Source organism: Drosophila rhopaloa, unplaced genomic scaffold (assembly GCF_018152115.1).
Source record: "Drosophila rhopaloa isolate 14029-0021.01 unplaced genomic scaffold, ASM1815211v1 contig_3, whole genome shotgun sequence".
Classification (NCBI taxonomy): domain Eukaryota; kingdom Metazoa; phylum Arthropoda; class Insecta; order Diptera; family Drosophilidae; genus Drosophila; species Drosophila rhopaloa.
Genome location: NW_025335123.1, coordinates 674,372 through 695,153, shown reverse-complemented (window position 1 = coordinate 695,153; position 20,782 = coordinate 674,372). Strand labels below are relative to the sequence as shown.

The 20,782-nt window shown below is 41.7% G+C and overlaps 1 pseudogene; it reads left to right on the top strand.

Moving 5' to 3' along the window:
- The first annotated feature begins 184 nt into the window (after positions 1–184).
- LOC108039514 lies at positions 185–813 on the top strand (annotated as a pseudogene).
- The last annotated feature ends 19,969 nt before the right edge of the window (positions 814–20,782 follow it).

Below are 20,782 nucleotides of genomic sequence, written 5' to 3'. Positions count from 1 at the left end.
ATAACTATACCGTGACCTAAAATTTTTGAACTCAAGGCCAAAAAATAATTTTTAAAAAAACGCAGCTTTCTTATCGCTATTTTTATAGGACAACAATCCTACATATTTTTATAGGACAACAGTCCTATATAAATGGACCGCGCCAGAGGCATTTATTCAGTCTTCGAAACGAATTCTACAAAGCATGAAGGGCTTTATACTAGGAGTTGCGGCATTAGCCTGTCTGTTCCTTTGTAAGGAAGGATCCGCCCGTTTGCTGGAACCCCAATGCGGAACAACAAGGACTTGACACAGGGTTAAACGGGTGATCGGAGGACAAGATGCTGAAATGTACGCCAATCCTTGGATGGTACTGCTCTTCAAAGACCTTAAAACTAAATGTGGCGTTACGCTCATCACCTCCCGTAAGTTTTTAAAAAATTTCTAACCTTTTTGTACCTTATTTTTTGTTTTTCAATGTGCCTTAAATGAGCACCATCTTTCAGTATAACTTAGCTATGAACTTTAATAATCTATTGCAGGTTTTGTTTTGACGGCAGCGCAATGCTTTGAACCTTCGCCTAAGTATGTGCATGAGTTGTATGTTTTAATTGAAATTAAATTATTGTTGTTTACAGTAAGGTGCGCCTAGGCGAATACGACATGTCAACCAACCCAGATTGTTCATCGAGAGGTTGTAAGCCACCCAGCTTTGAGATTGATATCGAACGGTTGATTCCTCACCCATCGTATGACATAAGAACACTTAACAATGACATAGGTCTGGTCAAACTGGCTCAAAATGTTATTTTTTCAGGTAATGAAGGAATCTAATAACCATCAAATACTTTCTAAACTGAAATATTTTCTTTAGACCATTTCAGGCCGATCTGTCTGCTCGTCAATCAGATTGTAGACATAACTTTTACACCATTTAGTGTCACAGGCTGGGGTAGAACTGAAACTAGTAAGACCAGCAAAAAACTTCAAACAGCAACATTAATCAATATGAATCGTGGGAGATGCGAGGATATGTTTGGAGACCACTTTCATGAATCCAAAATGTGTGCCGGCGGTTTTAACAGCGACACATGTAACGGGGATTCGGGTGGTCCGTTGTTTGCACAGCTCCCCTATGGAGAAAGTCATCGGGTCTTTCAGTTCGGTATTACCAGCTATGGACTGGCAAGCTGCGGTGGAATTGGTGCGTACACAAATGTAACGCACTATATAAACTGGATAGAAAATACTGTTAACGAAAATCTTATTCCGTTATAAATAATAAATAAAATAAAAATAAATAGCGTATAAAGCTTGTGATTGACATCAGCGAATCCATCTAATTGCAGTCTTTGCGTGTTTTTATTGTTGATAAATAGTAATGTGGGTTTTTTTTCTACAAATTAACGACAGAACTCCACCAAACCAATGAGTTTGGCAACCCACAATTGCAAAAAAGCTTCTCTGATCGTAACATTGAGGAGTCCATCCCCGTAGATATCTGATGAGTCTGAGGTGACGTGCAGACGCAACTAGCTAGTCCTATCATAGTCGAGTTCACTCCCCCGTGAGTGCAAGTGTGATGAAAGTTAAGTCGAACAAGAAAGGAAAGCTAACTTCGGGCGGAGCCGAAGTTGATATACCCTTGCAGAATATTTTATAAATTATATTGTCCAAAATTATTCATATGATGTATTCTTAATACTCATAAAACGTCCCAACTTCCTAACTTTAAAAACACCAAAGTTATGTCATTTCCAATCGTTCAGTTATATGGCAGCTATAAGATATAGTCGGCAGATCCTTATGAAATTTGGTAGGTCGGATTGATTAGCCAAAAATAAAACCCATAGAAAATCCCAACTTCCTAACTTTAAAAACACCAAAGTTATGGCTTTTCCGATCAATCAGTTATATGGCGGCTATAGGATATAGTCGTCCGATCCTTATGAAATTTGGTAGGTCGGATTGATTAGCCAAAAATAAAACCCATAGAAAATCCCAACTTCCTAACTTTACAAACACCAAAGTTATGGCATTTCCGATCAATCAGTTATATGGCGGCTATAGGATATAGTCGTCCGATCCTTATGAAATTTGGTAGGTCGGATTGATTAGCCAAAAATAAAACCCATAGAAAATCCCAACTTCCTAACTTTAAAAACACCAAAGTTATGGCTTTTCCGATCGTTCAGTTATATGGCAGCTATATGATATAGTGGCCCGATCCGGCTCGTTCCGACTTATATACTACCTGCAATAGAAATACAACTTTTGGGAAAGTTTCAAGCAGATAGCTTTAAAACTGAGGGACTAGTTTGCGTAGAAACGGACGGACAGACGGACAGACGGACGGACAGACGGACAGACGGACATGGCTAGATCGACTCTCCTGGTGATGCTGATCAAGAATATATATACTTTATAGGGTCGGAAATGTCTCCTTCACTGCGTTGCAAACTTTTGACTGAAATTATAATACCCTCTGCAAGGGTATAAAAATAGTTGTCTTGTAGAAGAAAATAAAATATAACCATCGTATGACCACGAGAAATCCAATAGCTACAATAACAAGAAAGGAAGCAAACTTCGGCAAGTTTGCAGTAATTGCAAAACGACTATTTCGATTTCTATGCCTATATTACTAAAGACAATAAAATATATTATGTCGATTTTGCGCTGCAATTTGCCATAGTTTCTATGTCAGCTATATGATATTGTTGTCCGATTTCCACAAAACTAAAAGCGTAATTCAGATATAGTAAATAATTACTACATCTTGAAGGAATATTTTGATAAACAGAAAAACAGCAAAATAAAAATTTTTTTTCACCTAGATGTTCGATCTTAATTTAATTAAAAGCGTAATTCTGTAGTATTTAAATATTACCAAATCCGAAAGAACAAAAAAAAAATTAAAAACAACAAATTTATTTTTTATATAGTCTAAATGTGTCCTTCACTGCGTTGCAAACCTCTGCAAGGGTATAATTACAGTGGAATTCTATGTCTTTAGGTAAATCCACAATGTTGTAATTATATTTTAAGTATGTAGAATTAAATCAAGCATACTATGTATTATTATAAACAAAATAAGTTGATTTTGTCATATTCTCTGGGTGGTATTGGTGTCATTTTATTATTTAAGATTTAAGGTTTCCGTTATCCAACCCGCGTAATATGTAATATTTGTAAGAATGGCCACACCGTTCTTCCTAGAGCTCATAATGCCGTGGAGAAAGAACTTATCGCCCGACGACGTATATTCGTTGATACCAAATACGTCACCTGACTTAAAAATGGCGGAGGATTCGTTCACACAGATTTGATCTTCATATATGAGATCTCCAATGGCAATAGAGCAATGGTAACGATCAATGACGGTGAAGTTCTCATATTCATATTAAAGGGTCAAATTTCGATCAAATTCAAGCAAAGCTATATTATTTGTAAAAGTCCTGTTGTACTGGGTGAATTGGGGATGCTTGTGTAACGATTTAACGATAAAGCGGTCACCGTCGGACGCTCTAAGATTTATGCATCAAATATATAAACAACAAATTGTAAATACATTTATAATAATTATCTTATATCAGTATTTCTTGTGCTTGACAGCTTAGTAACCGATGCAAAATCAGATAATGAAAATATTGTTTATCATCAAAACAGTGCATGTCATTGTTATAGTATATATTTTTATCTAACAAAAATAATCAAACTTATTTTAGTTTAAGTTGAAGGGAGAATACACTTCAATAAATTTAAATACTATTGATTATTTTTGATCCATAATAGTACGTGTCCTATTTAATCAGATAATGTCGATGCATTTGTATTAAGATCATAAGTCCATGATGATGATCTACGCACAGAAATAATAACTTCGAGAGATATCATTGCATTATTAATTGCTACTTACAAAATCTCTACATTATATTCATATGATAAAAAATCCCAACTTCCTAACTTTTAAAATTATTGCGATCGTTCAGTTATATGACAGCTATAGGATATAGTCGGCCGATCCTTTACAAACACCAAAGTTATAGCATTTCCGATCAATTAGTTATATGGCGGCTATAGGATATAGTCGGCCGATCCCGGCCGTTCCGACTTATATACTGCGTGCAAAGGAATGAAGGGTGTGTGCAAAGTTTCAATTCGATATAATAATTATTATACCCTTGCAGAGGGTATTATAATTTTGGTCAAAAGTGTGCAACGCAGTGGAGGAGACATCTCCGACCCTATAAAGTATATATATTCTTGATCAGGATTACCACCTGAGTTGATATAGCCATGTCCGTCTGTCCGTCTGTCCGTCTGTCCCTCTGTCCGTCTGTCTGTTTCTACGCAAACTAGTCTCTCAGTTTTAAAGATATCGAATTGAAACTTTGCACACACCCTTCTTTTCTTTGCACGCAGTATATAAGTCGGAACGGCCGGGATCGGCCGACTATATCCTATAGCTGCCATATAACTGATTGATCGGAAATGCCATAACTTTGGTGTTTGTTAAGTTAGGAAGTTGGGATTTTCTATGGGTTTTATTTTTGGATCGGCCGACTATATCCTATAGCTGCCATATAGCTGAACGATTGGAAATGCCATAACTTTGGTGTTTTTAAAGTTAGGAAGTTGGGACTTTTTATGAGTGTTAAGAATACATCTTATGAATTTTTGGAAAAAAACGAATGTGAAAAGCGATAATTTTTTAATGTTGTTTAACACAATTGGGCTTAAATTGTATCACCATATTATACATCGGCTATTCATATACTTTTGTAGGGTACCCATACTAAAAGTATTTTTTCAACCCAACTAGTTTGTAGCCCCATACCCAGCTCAACACATGCTCTGCAGAGGTTTTTGGTGGCAGCTTCCTCCCCGATTCGACTTAAGCCTGATTCTTTTCCCCTTGTTAACACATCTGCGCGGCAAGTTCTGGTTGGAGCCCGTCTTCGGTGTCGTTGTGAAATCAAATCTCATGCAAATTATACGCCTTTTTACTTATTTACACTGCGATGGGATGGGTGGGGGGGAGACAAGTGCTGATGAGTGAAGGGGAATCCCATTTAAATTCTGACTTCAATTGCGCGCTTCGAATTTTGAGTCCTCGTCGAGGAGGCCCAGCAGGAAAATACAACGGCGGAAGCGTTCCGCTGATGAAGTGGGTCTGACCCCCTCCCCCACATATGGGCTTTCATCCCCTAGCAGGATGCTCCCCAGCCCCATTGCCAGTTATCCTGCCTCAGTTTTACATTTCATATCTGATTTTTTCGTGCATGTGCCAGTGTGCCAGGGAAATTTAATTTGTATTTCATCATACATATCTGTCGTCTGCTGCCTGTCGGCTGCTGTCTGTTGCCAGTTGGCTGTTGGCTGTTGGCTGTTGGCTGCTGCCTGCCCTGTGCTCCGTATTTGCTCTTCCGTATTCCGCGTCCATATTCCGAACTCAGTATTCCGTAACGTGCGCCGTCGTCTGTTATCCTCAGCCGCGACAAAAGAACAAAAGTTAAGAGCAGCCAGAGCAACAGGGGGGAATCCTTCTCGCCAAACGAGCAATTGAACGTCAGGGCTTATGTGGGCAAATGGGCATGGCAAATGTGTTAACACATTCCCTGGCGGTGCAAAAGGCTGAAGCGGTAGTTTCTGATGTCAGTGCACTGAGGAAAATACCGTATCCCAGTGCTACCAAGTCTGACCTTCGGAAAACAAATAGAATTTCCTTCCCCTCCAAAAACGTGGCGTATACGCACTATTTCCCATTGGACTGATTTTTAACAAACTGGTACTCCAAATCAAAGTTATAAAGTATTTATTGGGAATGTAGAAAAATGAAAGGGCATGCAAGACTCTATTTTTTGAAAAAAAAAATATGGCAAAAAATTATGCAGTTGTAGTGGCACCAGATTTGTAAAAACAACATACAAGCTGCATTTACAATTTGTCCCCAATTGGTGAATATATAGTAGTATGCATTTTTAAGGACAGTTTCACTAATTCAAAATACAGCTCTTGTTGAGCTAGCTTAATTGACTCTCGCCTTTGAATACCGAACGTTCTCCAAAAACATGTCCAACTCATGATCGTTTAATGCCGTGCGAAATAGACAAATGAGCGAGGGCGTAAAGGGAGGGGGTGTCGCTCATTATGAAGCGTGGCATGCAGTTTATGATGCTATTAGTCAGCTGCCAACAACGGAGAAGGAACTGAGGGACTGAGGAAGTGTGGAACTGTGGATCTAAAGGGCAGAAAAGTGGCAAGTCAAGGAACAGGATGCACACACTCTCTCTTATGGAGGCAATGCCAAGCAAACAAGTGGCCAAAGTCATCAGTTGCAAATGCGAGGCAGCGTAAACAACTTGAACAGCACTTGATTTTTCACAATTTCGCCAAATTGGGGGCAATTTACTTTTCTATATCCGCGGTGCAGGCGAGCGCAGATAAAGCGTGAATAAATAAATTACACTGCGTGCGGGCGAGAATCGAATGTCAGGATGGGGGCAACGTGGCGTATGCGTAATTTGTAATTATCAGCCCTCTTCCGCATCCTTTCAGTTTGACTGTGTGTGTGTGCGTGTGTGTGAGGGGTGGGGCCCGATAGCAAATATGCTGGCTTATCGCCGGTTATTATTCAATTTTTAATTAAAGACCCATGCACAGCCCCAAAAAACACTCGTAAATTATGCATTAAGCTCGCGACTCTAAGCTGAGCGCGAGAGCGGTGTTATTTTCGCATTTTCACAGTGCAGCTGAGGCTGCAACATTCCGGAAAACTCATGGTGGCCAAATGACAGCCAACCCGATTAGCATGATGACAAATGAATGGTGAATTCAAATGCACGTTGCGTGCTACCGTTGGATTGTACCCACCCATAATCCCGATTAATCTACCAGCACGTCGTTAAGGCAAGGCTTTTACAACAAAATGTGGTTAGATTTTATTTTTTTAAATTGATTTCATCAACTTATATTTTATCTAATTAAAAAAGGTCCATTCACGTTAAAGAGATATTTTTATACCCGTTACTCGTAGAGTAAAAGGGTATATTGGATTCGTGCAAAAGTATGTAACAGGTAGAAGGAAGCGTTTCCGACCCTATAAAGTATATATATTCTTGTTCAGGATCACTAGCCGAGTCGATCTAGCCATGTCCGTCTGTCCGTCTGTCTGTCTGTCTGTCTGTCTGTCCGTATGAACGCTGAGATCTCGGAAACTATAAAAGCTAGAATATTGGCATTTTGCATGTAGATTTTAGGAGTTCCTACGCAGCGCAAGTTTGTTTCAAAATGGTGCCACGCCCCCTCTGGCGCCCACAAGCCACAAGCAGTGGCCACCGTTTTGATGATATTTTGAAAATTTTAATTGATATGTATTTATTTCGTCAATACCTATCGATTGGCCTAATAAAAGTTTGCCACGCCCACTCTAACGCCCAAAAACCCATTAAACGCTTAAACCTGGCTAGCGCCTACATTTCCTCCTTTCATGGCCCGTGGTACCACGGTAGCTCCATCTAACGGATGACTTTGGAACAGCTGGCCAAGGTGCTAATTCGAGCGGCGAAAAACATACAAGAAGGCATATTTATATTAAGTTGTTTAGCTATGTAACGGGTATCTAATAGTCGAGGCACTCGACTATAGCGTTCTCTCTTGTTAATTAACCGTTTTAAACATTACTAAAATAACAGGTAAACTTTTTTAATCTCAATGATAAATCACATATTTAATTATTGTTAATCGTAAAGTTAAGGGGTATATTGTATTCATTGGAAGGATGTAACACGTAGAAGGCAGCGTTTCCGAACATGTAACGTATAAATTCTTCCTCAATAGCCGAGTTGATAAATATATGTCCGTCGAGTTTTCGGAAACTACAAAAACTAGAGTTTTTTGTGCTTCTTAAAAGTTTCGAAATGGGGGTGCATATATTTTGACATTGGCTAGCAGAGTAACGGGTATCTTATAGATGAGGCACTTTACTACTGCGTTCCTCCATGTTTCCTCTATTCTTGTGGAGCTATATATTTCGTTTTAACACTTACCCGCTCTAATTGATAATATAATAATAAATAACACTGTGTCTAATGGGCTTCATTCCCGCTTCATTACGGACTAGTTAAAGGAGGTCATCATCCCAGCCTTCTTCCTCGATTCCCGCCAATGACCATTTCGACTTGGTCATTTTGTTCTCCCTCTTCCCCCGAGTGAGCCATTCAATCTCCGTTTCGATCCATTCCATATCGCTGACCGTAAAACAAGACCCGAGCCGATTTTCGGGGGAACTTGACTTTTCGATAGCCAGCAAGGGAAGGGTCCAAGGAATCACCCCGCTCCACACCGACATGCTCTCGATTGCAAATCCGGGCCGTAATTTATGCCTATGGCCCCAAAGTATGCATTGATATTTCGATGCAAAGCAGTTGAGTTAGCAACTGACAGGCAGCTGGCACAGGACTCAGACCCCACTTGAGATCCCAGACCCAAGGAATGGAGTGGGGAAGGGGGGAGGGGGGTGACGCAGACAAGACGGATGCGGGAAAAAGCTCAACTTTGAAAAGTCTAAAGTTTTACATAACAAGCTCAATCCAAGGCGGGACAAGAGACGACACGTGCTAAAAAAAGCAGAACTATAAAGGCGAACAAGCCAACTAAAAAAACAAGTGGAAAAGCGGCAAGAAGCGGCAAATATATGGGGCTCATTTGCATGCAGGCAGCCAGAAGCAGGAAGTCGGGCAGATGGAGTAGCGCCATAACGGAGGACGGAGGATGCGGAGGATGCGGAGGATACGGAGGACAGATGGACTCGTTTTCAGTTGGCACAATTTTTCCACTCTGGCGACTCGGAGTCAGTCCCCTTTCCCCTGTCCCCTTTACCCTTTCCCATCAAAAGGCGCAAGCGCGCCCATACACGGCCAAACCGGCTGACAAAAGATGTCGTGACTTGAGACTCCGTATGCAAATCAGGGCCAGGGGCTATCAGGAAGCCGGGATCATCAGTTCCGAGCGTCAGCTGCAGCCATATTCGGTGTACCTTGGTCCGGGCATAACGTTAGCCATAAGTCAGTACAGTGAGACAAAAGAGCCTCTACGTTTCGAACATGTGCTCTATGTATAATCTCAAAAACCATTTGGGTTTTAAGTAAATAACAAAGTGTCCACTTTAAGTATCCCTCAGAGAGATCAAACACCTATTCGGCTCAGGTTGGAAGACATTCAAATAAGAATGGTATCTGTGCAATCGATCTGTTAAACGAATGTATTGCATACTGAGTCTTGGTCCTGGCTTAAATATTGATCTAACGACCCCGGTATATCCTTGTCTTTGCGCCTTTCTCCCAGTGCCTGCTTGTGTGTGTTCATAATCTACATAAAAGTATGCATCATAATTCTCGGGACGTGCGGGTGAGTGTGTTTGTGCGGATGCTCGTCTGTATTTGTGTGCGCGCTGTTTACATGGTAAGCTGCTTAAGTCCAAATCCTTTTGGGTATGTCATGTGGCATCGACGCTTCGACGCTCCCCTTTCCCCGCTCCGTTCCGGTATCCCTGGCAACCTAACCCGGGACATTTAGCACACCACGTTGCGTATACGTGTATAGGTGTACAACACTAAACAAAATCATTTATCGATTACAAAGGGAAAAAGCAAGCAAATCAAATGGGATAGGCCCTCAATTTAGAGCGGATGGATGTGTGTGCCACTGGCCAGAGGACAATTGATGTCCCCAGCTGGCCGGACTCTGGGGGTCCTGGCCACTCAGGGTTGCCAGGCACCGGCGATAAGGATAAGGATGTGGTTGGCCCACTCTCCACCAGCTGCTCTGGATGGGCACCAGCTGCATGCTACTTGTACAGCTGCCTCCAGTCGCCAATCAGGGGCACCACTCGCGACTATCATTAACTTTTCAGCGATTTGACTGCTGAGCATTAGCTCCCCCGTTAGCTGACGTGTTAATTGATGAGGGAGCCACCAGGCGGCGAGGTGGCAGTTGGCAAGATGGCAGAAAGCTACAAAAGGAAGCCGCCTCCAGCTCATTAGCGCTGTGTGGCAGGAATAACAAATGAGTGATTCGCAGTGTGTGCAATGCCTCATCGACCGCCCAGCACCAGTTCAATGCCGCACCACACTACATCGCACCACGTCGCACCGAAAGATCCCAGAAACCTCAAAATGCAATTTCCAGCGTATCGTTGGGCCGCAACCGCAGCAAGAAAAGGAGCACCGAAGATAAACGCACACAGACCGACATGTCAGGGGATTTTTTAATACACTAAGGGGCAACTCGAAATGGAATACCAGAGCAGAGGGATCTTTCCTGGGGGCGGAGGAGTGGGCAAATAAAATGCATATAACACGCCTCATCAGCTATAAGCTCCGACTGACAGGAGCACCCAACAAAACAACCTGCTCACCTCCTGACCCTTTTCCAGCCCCTTTTCCCCTTTGCCCCTTTGCCCGGACTACTTACTCATTTTCAGGGGCTGTGGCACAGCTTGAGTTACCTTTCGGCATCCCCGGAGTGGCGACGGAGAGGGGGACGGGGACGGAGTGCGGAGTGCGGGGGCCACGATGATGAGTGACTTAGTGAAAACAATTTCTCCGGATGCGATGAAGCCGGAATCCAGCAGCCAGCCCAGGCTCACTCGTTTAGCGGGGGGATCGGGGCACTGGGAGTGCGGAAACCAGATACTGGAACAGTGAGACACTCGCAGTGTAGTTGGATACATCTTGAAAGCATTTTTGCATTCGCAGAGACGCTACACATCTTGGTTCACCTGCACCCTGCAATCCCCAACTAGAGGCACAACCCTTACCCACCCACACACACACCCACACCCACACCCCCACACACTCCTCGAGCCTTTGTTAATATTTATGAAAAGACTGTGCGAGCATGTATGATTTATGACGTTTATAATCTCGCATGCACAATGACGTGTAAAAAATATGAGTTGATATATTCTAAGCAAATATTTAATTCGCATGGCCCTGCTCCTCGCAGCAGCTCGAGCTTCTTTTTTGCCTTTGTGTATCTTAAAGACACTCCAGGCACTTCAAGGAAATTCAGCTGAAAGAGGTTGTGATTTGCTCTGGTAGTCCGCAAGGGTCCGGAAAAAGGCAAGAGTTCAACCGAGAGGCAGGATTCAAATGCGAAAAAAGGAGCGGACAAAAAACGTTTACGGATTTCGTTTCCAGCTTCACTTTCATTTGAAATTTATGTTTCATTTTACTATTTCAGTATTTGCACCTGGCCTCGGCCTCGGCCTCGGCCACATCCCTAACCCTTCCCAGCCAGTCAGATTCCGGGTTCAATCTTCGGATTCCAATTTCGGATCGGGCATCAGACTGCAAAATGCTCGGCCATTAATTGCGTTCGAATAACTCAAATTGGCAAGTCCCTTTTACAGAAGCCATAACCATATTTTCTACTTATCCAAATCCTTTAGCCCTTTCCGGCCTCATCCTGAAGGCATATCTTCGGCCTGCGTTATTTTCCACAATTGGAATTTTCAGGCCCCGAACTCTAGAAGGGTTGAGCATGAATCGAAGATGAGCAGGTATCTCGTTCAGAGCTCACTTCTAGCTGCAGGGTTCGCTTGTGTGGGGAACGAACTTGTAAAAAAATAATGAATTTAAGTAGGACGGTCTTTAAAAAATATCAAATGATACCTCTAAATGGCTTAAGATATAAATACAGTAAAAGGAAATAAAGATTAAAGTTTATTGAAATTAAACTTATTTTTTAAAAAGACAAGATATATCACTGTATCACAGTTTAATGTGTGTTTAAAGTTTAAAGCATTGCGCAATGGTCTCAAAGATTCTGAAAAAAATAACTCATACGACATGTAGTATAAGTTTGAATAAATTACAGTAAGTATGAGTGATAAACTTTCAATCCAAAGCACAGATAATGAAAAAATGCTTATCACGATGCATTTACATATTTATGGCAAATGTTTTAGCGGTTTTCCTTAAAACAGGCTTAAGGACCTATTTAAATTCGTATCTGTATAGCTGAGAATCCTTTACTTTTAACATATAACAGCTATATCACTTTTGTATGTTATTGAGCACTAAGAAATGCTAATAAATACAACTGCAACAAATAGTGTGTATCACCAATTTGGTGGGGTTATAGTGTTTATGCCATTTATCTTAGGAAGTGGGAAAATAAGTTTCAATCCATGCACTTACTACAATTTACTAATAGCTATGTTAATTTGACCCGATATGTTATAATTATTTATAATTTCAAATCGGTTGGTATCAAACAAAAACATTACAAGTAGCTGGCCAAATCGAAATCAAATTATTTTTTTTCAACAGTCTATATCAAAAACCTTACTTGGTTGAATGTTGTACTTGTTGGACACTGTAATTAAATTAACAAATTTAATATTTTAAGACTTTAAAATCTGGCTAATTGGTTATATTGACGCAATAAAATATGTTTGTTTACATTTTAAATCCAAAGTTAAATATTTTGTATACGTGTATTTTATGTTAGCTTGATTATCTTGTAACGCGTTAATTTAATCAAAAAGCAATGATTGCCTATTCATCGCAAACAAAGAAATTTTTGAAATCATACAAAAATAATGAAAATAAAATCACCAAAATGAAAATGCCCAAAAGGTTATCGTCCTTATAAGGGAAAAAAAAACATTCTTTGGGTGCACAAATAGTTTCAAAATCAACATTTCTGAGTCTTGTTACACAGTGTTGAGTTGATCGTAAAGCGACTAGTACGAGATTTGCTATATATGTGTATTTATAAAGATCTACAAATCAGACAGATACATAGATAGTTTTTTATATATTGATCGTTTGAGATGGTATGTTAAACATTCGACATTGCTTTTAACTCATGATTTGAGTATTGAATTTCTTAGAGCAGTAAATCCTTGCACTCAATGGTGCACATATAAAAATCTTTGACAGTCAATTTGCTTAAAATAGGTCTACACCATCTACGCCATTAATTATTTGGAATCAATTTGATTAATTTTTCAGAAATGGAATTTGACACTAAATAGAGTCTAGTGTTTTGATTTTCGAAATTCGAACTGCGCATATGTTAATGGACAGTGGTGAGCTTATAAAACGACGTCCAAAACAAAAAACAAAATATAACCAGAAAGAAACCGCTGTTAAAAAAATTAAATATTCTATATTTCGATTTCGATGCTTAACAACAATGAGGCTAGACTTTGAAACTGAGGGTTTAGTTTGCGTAGAAACGGACATGACTAGATCGACTCTCCTGGTGATGCTTATCAAGAATATATATACTTTATAGGGTCGGAAATGTCTCCTTCACTGCGTTGCAAACCTTTTAATAAAATTAAAATACCCTCTGCAAGGGTACAAAAATACGGGCATGTTAATGATGTTTTTTTTCGGTGTACATTTCCGCCGCACTTCCTGCTACACGGTGCACTGTGTGTAGGAATTTATTGACAATCCTCATCTCTTCGCATTTGGAGACTTGGCGAAGTTCTCAGCGCATCTGTGCTGCAGATTTCGTGTTCGCACAGGCTGAGATACTTTTGTCCGTTGTTGCTACTGTTTATGCAAATAGGCGGAATGTACTAACCACACACACACGGCCACCGATAGACGGACGGACAGACAGACAGACAGCCGGATACGGATACGCACAATGGCTGACAGATCGAAGAGGTTGAGGAGCGGGAAACTTGCGCACTGCCAACTGTTCAAAGTCAGGACAAAGTCAGCCCGCAAGGAGCCTCGTAATTTGTTGCCTGCATATGTTTTCCTAGGGTGGATGGTGTGGTATAGTGGGTGGTGGGCGGTAAGTGGTGAGTGGTGGGTGGTCGGGCTGCCTCACTCGCAGACATCCACCTTCAATGACTTGACTTGGGCCGCGCTGTGGCGCATCAAATTCTAAATATGAAATATGCAAAACTGTTGGCACGTGAAATACGATGCGCGTTGTCGGGAGATCCGGGTAAGTGGGTGAATGGGTGAATGGGGATTCAGGGAACGGCTTAAGGAACCCATCTCGGCACACACAGACGGAGACAGACGGCCCCCAAAAACAGAAGGAGAGCGACTTGGCTGGGGATTGGCTTGAATTGTCGAATGCGGCTTCCCCGACCAAAAAATGAGTTGATTGTCGTCATTCAGAACGAGTTGGCCGCTCACTTTTATTGCTGTTGTTGCTCCTGTTGATTATGCCGGTTTTGCGGTGGCTGTGCGCTTGTGATTCAGGCCTTGTTCGTTCGTAGACAGCCCGGCTCGGGTTTAAAGCCAAGGACTCTCGCCGTTTTACGGGAATTACGTGTGCGGCTCAATCAAGGCGATGTGTCGCTGGTCTGATTGGAAGCAGCAGCTGAGCAGCCGCAAGGATCGTGCCTGGGTAAGCCATAACACGAAGTGGTGACACTAAGGCTCTCACCCACTTCCTTGGAGCACCAGCACAAGCCCACTTTAGAAGGGGTTTTGACATCCGATTCGTGAATGTTGGCCACAAATTTAAAACATCAAAAGGAAAACAGAGAGGAAGAGGCCAAAAAAAAGGGGACGCGGAAAATTTAGGAAAAAGCGAGTACAATTAGTGAGAGATCAGAAAAAGTTGCGCCAATGAGACGGGGAATTAGACCGTTTCAAAGTAAATTACAATTACAAAGGGGATGAAAAATAAAAAAAAGAGTTATATACATATCAGTATCCGTGTAAAAGTATTTAACTAAGAGAAACTCAACTTCGCCATCACATTTTATACATGATATGATAGAGCACTCTAAGTGCTGCGTAATTCGAAGCAGATACTTAATTTCAATAAGAAATTTAGTCATTTTTCTCACTCTCCCTTGAACGAAACATCTATTTAGCTATCGAGAGTTTATAGAAAGCGGCGTAAGGGAAAAAACTGAAAACGCTTTCGCAAAAAAAAATGATATTTGAACAAAGCTTTAAAGTTAAATAAAATATTTTATTCTTTTTTAAATTTAGGAATAAATTAACTTTCATGCGTTTATCTATGCTTAATCTAGTTTGGAACAATTGCCTTTTAAAAAAGGTTGTAAAACAGCATCATTCACAAGAAGTCGTACAAACTCTTAGAGAAACAATCATACTATTAGACTTAAGGCTTTTTAAAGAGGAAGAAGCCTTTTGTTATTCATTTGAACGGTATTTAATCACCATGTATGTATACAAAATTAGAAATAAGTTATGGAGAGATTCGAGCTATAAAAGTTCGACTTATAAAGAGCCTAACCCCCAAACCACCACTGCAACCCCCAATCCGGTGACGTACCATAAATGTATACGGAGATGAATTTTTAAGGGACTTCAAATCACGTTACTTTGTCTGCTACGAATCCGGTTTTCAAAATCATGCTAACTTACGTTTATCTATAGGCCCTGTCGCAGATCTTTTGGGAGTATTCCCGTAGTGGCTTCCGGCCACTTTAAGCAAATTCGGGCCCACCAAGTCATTCAAACTTTTGAAGCGTGTGATTTTTCTTTCCGACATAATTTCCACAAGCCATGCCACAGCAAGGCAACACAACAACAGAAGAGTCGAGCATTTTATTTATAGCGGGCTTATTGGCATTCATCATCGTGGCCGGCGGGTCTAAAGGGTCGCTGGTCGAGTCCTGTCCTGCGGACTCCTGTGCTGTGTGTGCCTGTGTGTGTGCCTGTGTGGGTGCCGCTCGGAGATGCATTGTCTGAGGGTGTGTGCATGAAAAGCTACTTACAGTGCGTGTGTTAACATGGGCAGCGCACGCACTTGACATTTATGTGCGAAACTGGAGTCCCTCGGTCGCAACAACAACGCGTTGTCCCCGCCAATTCCTTAGCACTTTGCCCACTCCAAACCACACCCTAGAACACCCCAAAAACATCCCGAAACACCCATCCCCGCACCGCACCGCACCGCCCCGCCCCCGCCCCATGTGCCCTATGATTTATTTGTTGCAATTAAGTTGGCGCGTTTGTTGAATTGACCAAAGGGCGCGTGACATGGTCACATCCATGTATCCACAAGTAGACGACGTTTAATTGCGGCGAATTTTACTTTTGTTGGCTAATGTTAAATTTGATTAACCAACGGAAGATGCCCGAAAAAGAGCGGCCAGGAGCGCGGGCTCTCTTCGACAGGATGTAAAGAGCGGGAGATTGCTCGCACGAAGCTGCTTCGGCTGCCAGGGTTTTTTTCGAACTTCGAATTTCGAAATGTGTGAATTTGTTTATAACATCGAGTTGGGGGGATGCTGCGAGGCCTTGTGTGTGTGTGAGTGCGTGCGTGTGTGTGTCTGTTGGGCGCCATTTCTTTGGCTGCGTTAAATCGCTAGCAAGTGTATTGCATACTTAGGTGGGCTTTCGTTTCTCTTCCTGGCGAAGGACAAACATGGGACGGGGGCTTCACTGCATATCTACTGTACTGTTTGTTTAGGATGGAAAAATGGACGGCAAGTCATTTGTGAGTTAGTTAATATTGGCAGAAGATTTACTTTTCATGTATTTGCCGAGCCGAAATATCGTTTCATATTTGTAGTGATTTCTTTCTAATTTAAAGATTATTTTGTTGGTTTTACAAATTGATTTTTTCTGGGGGGGACTAAGAATTGCTTATAGTGCGTTTAAACTGCAAGATGATTTTACAAATTGTAGTGTACCTTAAAAATACGGAATAAACATGGAATGAATTTTAAATCACTCGAAATAGCTATTACGGCAGTAAGTTAAATTGTTTGTATATTAAACATTCATTTTGGTATTTTAACGAGTCACATAAATGTCATTTTGCTGTTCATAAATGATAATAAAATTACTAACAGCCAGATAAATTATTAGCTGATTTATAGAAAATACTTGCAAAAGTCCGTAATGACATATATAATTTCGTCAATGTACAAATATATTTCCATGATTTAATAAGAGCAGAAAATTTATGTTTCACATCATACTTTTAAGCACCTTATCGTGTATCTTAATCACTAGAGATTTCAAAGGTAGCCGGAAGTCCAACATCCTGTTTCTGAACGCCTATAATGTATGTAAAATCAACTATTTTGATAGACTTCATTGAAATCGCTGTTTCGGGATCTGTATTCCAGTTAAATCGCCCCATTTTCCCTCACTATCCATCCACAAATGCTGCTTCTGTTGGGGATAATTGAGTTGTCTATGCTGATAAAATAAACTGCGTAGTGTCGAACGAATTTATTGCAAATTTACAAAATGGAAATTGTTGCCCAATAAACATTTCGTCCTTACTGCACTTTGCCGGTAAATTCAATTGATAAAAAATATATAAATTGGTGTCTGCATATAGCATACAGCCAAGCAATTTTGCCGTGCTAAATGACCATGATTGGCTTTCGATTGCTCTCCTGACAGACAGATGAAGATAGATTGATGCTGGGACGGATGGGGGTTTGGGCTTGCTGGATGAGTAAAATTCTTTCTCTGAGAAAAAATTAAGCCAAACAAAGCTGCCAAGCATAATATTTACTTTTCACACATTTCCCCAAGAAACAAGCTGCAGGCAATAGTTTAACGGCATTAGCGATGAGGTCAAAGGCTCTTAAACACGTCGTCTGGAAAAAACGTGATTGACCAACTTCTCCAATAAGACCTAAACATTGATTAAAATATTTAAGCTATGCAAAGTATAGATTCAAAACTAAAAAGCGGATGAACTGATTAGTACCAATAATGATAATAAAATCATATGTCATTTGAAATGCTTGTCCTTGAGAATTGAGTTCGCAAGCCTGTATTGTACGGCCAACATGGTGTTAGAAGAAATATCCTAGGCAAGCGGTTGTAAAGGACCTCAAGAGGACAATCTCAAATACGGATAGACAATCTCAGTCAGAATCTGAAAAGCTATTTTCTACTCCATGTAACCACCAACTTCATTAGGCCAACGAAACAAAAGCGCCACGAAGGACGTGTACAGTTCCCGCTATTGCCACCAAGAGCCAGGACCTTTGCATAGTCTGGCCTGGTCCTTGGTCCTTGCAATCTGTAATGGTTGCCAATTGGCAAAGTTTATGGTTTCATTTTTGTATTCGACGCACACCCACACAACCACACGCACGCACACCCCAATGCTCGCCACCAAGAAGTACAAACTGTGTTTATGTCAATAACTTCAAGAATTCTCGAACCTTATTCATGCGATAGAGCCAGAAATAGCAAGGATGTCATTTCTAGCTGTCAGGAGTTTTCGACAATCCACAAGGATGCCAAGGGAAACTAATTTCAGAGCCCTAGCCTTTATACGAGCTCAATTCGCGACTCCACTTTTCCCGAAATGGGGCTAAACTTATTGCGATACATGAAACGAGCTCCGCATAAACACAGCAACAAACGCACGTGCACATTTTCAATTTCGCTCATTAATTTTAATTATTTTGTAATAAATTGAAGATTTATTGCTCACAAGTTGCATGTGGCATAATTTTTATCACGTATTTCTCTCCTTGCCATTGACTCACCCACCTCCACAGTGGCGCAGTGGTTTCGGGGTGTTCGAGCGACAGCGAAGTCAAGCGTATCCATCAGTCGCCATCAATCGATGGGGCAGGACGAGCCCATCTTTTGCCCGGAGCACGTCTTGGAAAGCTGTGAGTCGGTGACAAAACAGAAACATTTAAAAAAGAAATGGCTTTGAATCTTCTTGAAATTCGATTTAAATTTAAAGTTTTAAAGAAAAGTTGTTGAGTTTTTTTTTCAAGGCCTAGTTTCCATCTTTCGATCTAAGCATCTCAGTAACTTAGCCATAGAATCCTCCTGCATAAAAGTTTAACTAGTCAAAGCTTTATTAAACCAGTGGCTTTGGTTAATAGAACTTCTATGTGGCCATGACTTGATGGAGCTATCCCATTAAGCTTTAATAACAATCATTATTTATTAAATCAACCGAAGTGCAGTGACGGTGCGATAAACACCGCTCCAAAGTACAATGTACGCGTAGCTCCGCTTCGGGGCTGCCTCCAATCGTCAAGTTCGTTTCGGCGAATCCGCACTCCCTGCGCCACAACGCCCCGTCTAATTGGCGAACCACTCGGCCCGTGCTTCCGCCATAACAATAACCAGAAATGCTCTTCTAACCCACCGAGGCCGGGCCAAAACCACTCCAGAGTGCGGCTCATAAATTTGCGACAACAACAAGGGCGACAATTAAGGCGCACAACTGATGCTTGGGCCAATGGGCGTGGCCACTTGCAATTTCAATTGCTTGTCATGCGAGTTTTCGAGGGGAGGGGCTTGGGGTCAGGGGTCAGGGGTCGCAAGGCGGTGGGAGGGGGTGGTGTTCGGTGCTAGTGGCCAAGTTGTGGTGGCAGCTGTTCATGTTCATTTCGACGCCTTCCTTGTTTTAATTGTTATCGCAGCAGCAGCAACAGCAACAGCAACAAATAACAACGCTGGCAACCAGAGCAACATTTGATAATTAGATATTAAATAATGAATGACATATTTGCCTGTGTGTGAGTGTAAGTGTGTGTTTGCCCCGATGTTTGCGCGCTTGTGTGTGGGTAGTACTTCCGCTTACACGTATCTCAGTCAATTGCGTTCGCCCCTCGGCCATCTAGAGCACCCCAAAACCATACACCCACAACCTCCCACCCCCCACACCGCTCATCCAACCAGAAACTCCGTATTGACCACAGGCCTTTTGCAATTGCAATAACTATTTGCGGTTCTTTGAGTGCAATTGACCAAAAGTGGAATTTAATTTAGCCTGAAGTTTGGGCCAAATACCAAGCATTTCAGCCCGCATTGGACATTTTCGGAGGGCTGAAATATCTGCAAGACCCGCTGCCTCCGTACTTTAATTCAATCAAATTAAAGACGATAGCCAAGGAGGGACAGCCCCTTAATTTGTGCAAATAACGCAATCGTTGCGAAAGGATTTCATAATCGTTACAAATTGATTCGACAATTTGCACTCACAAAGGGCGAGGCGATAGCCATGTTAATGACAACGAGCGGCCCAAAACTATGCGGCCGTCGGTCGAGGAATTAAGTCAGCGCCTTGGGCCATGATTAATTACTGAGACTAGGCCACTGAAACCCGTCGGCATCCCAGCATCCCGGCAGCCCGGCATTCCCCAGCCCCGAAATGATTTATGTCTTTTTAAAGATAGCCATCAACATCAGCGCGCAAACAGTGGGCCAGATAAAGCCGCCACAATGGACCTCCCACTCGCAGTCCATTCGGTTCCGTTCCGTTCAGGTCCACGCAGACCATCTCATCTCATCGCACCGCTCCTATCCCACTTCCGTTTCCGGCATTTGACCCGATACAGTGGGTCCTGCGGCCCACATCCACCCCGCAAACCCCCCTCCCCTCTCTGACTCTGTTGACTTTATTCGCATGTAAGTGAAATGAAGTTGATTCCATGATTTGCGCCCAAATTATCTATGAAAATGTAAATGTGTAATTATTTGGAAAATGGGAGGCCGGCAAATGAAAGACGCCGAAGAAGAAATAAATCTTGTCATGTGCCAGGTGCCGGGTGCAGGGCAATGAAAAGTGGCATCATCAGGAAGTTGCTGTAAGTTAAGCGACAAAACATTAAACACTCAATCGAGATAGAGACGGGTGGCCACTCATCCATAAGTTGGCACATTACTCAAACGTATCCTGTCCCGCGATCCATAATTTGGGAACATTCGGAATTTATAGGGAGTTCCTGAAAAATAAATTTCATTTCGCGTTGTACATAAAAGTCGACTAAGGAACAAAAATAATTCAACTGCATTCCACAAAAACCTCATTGACTATTTCAACTTGACTGGAA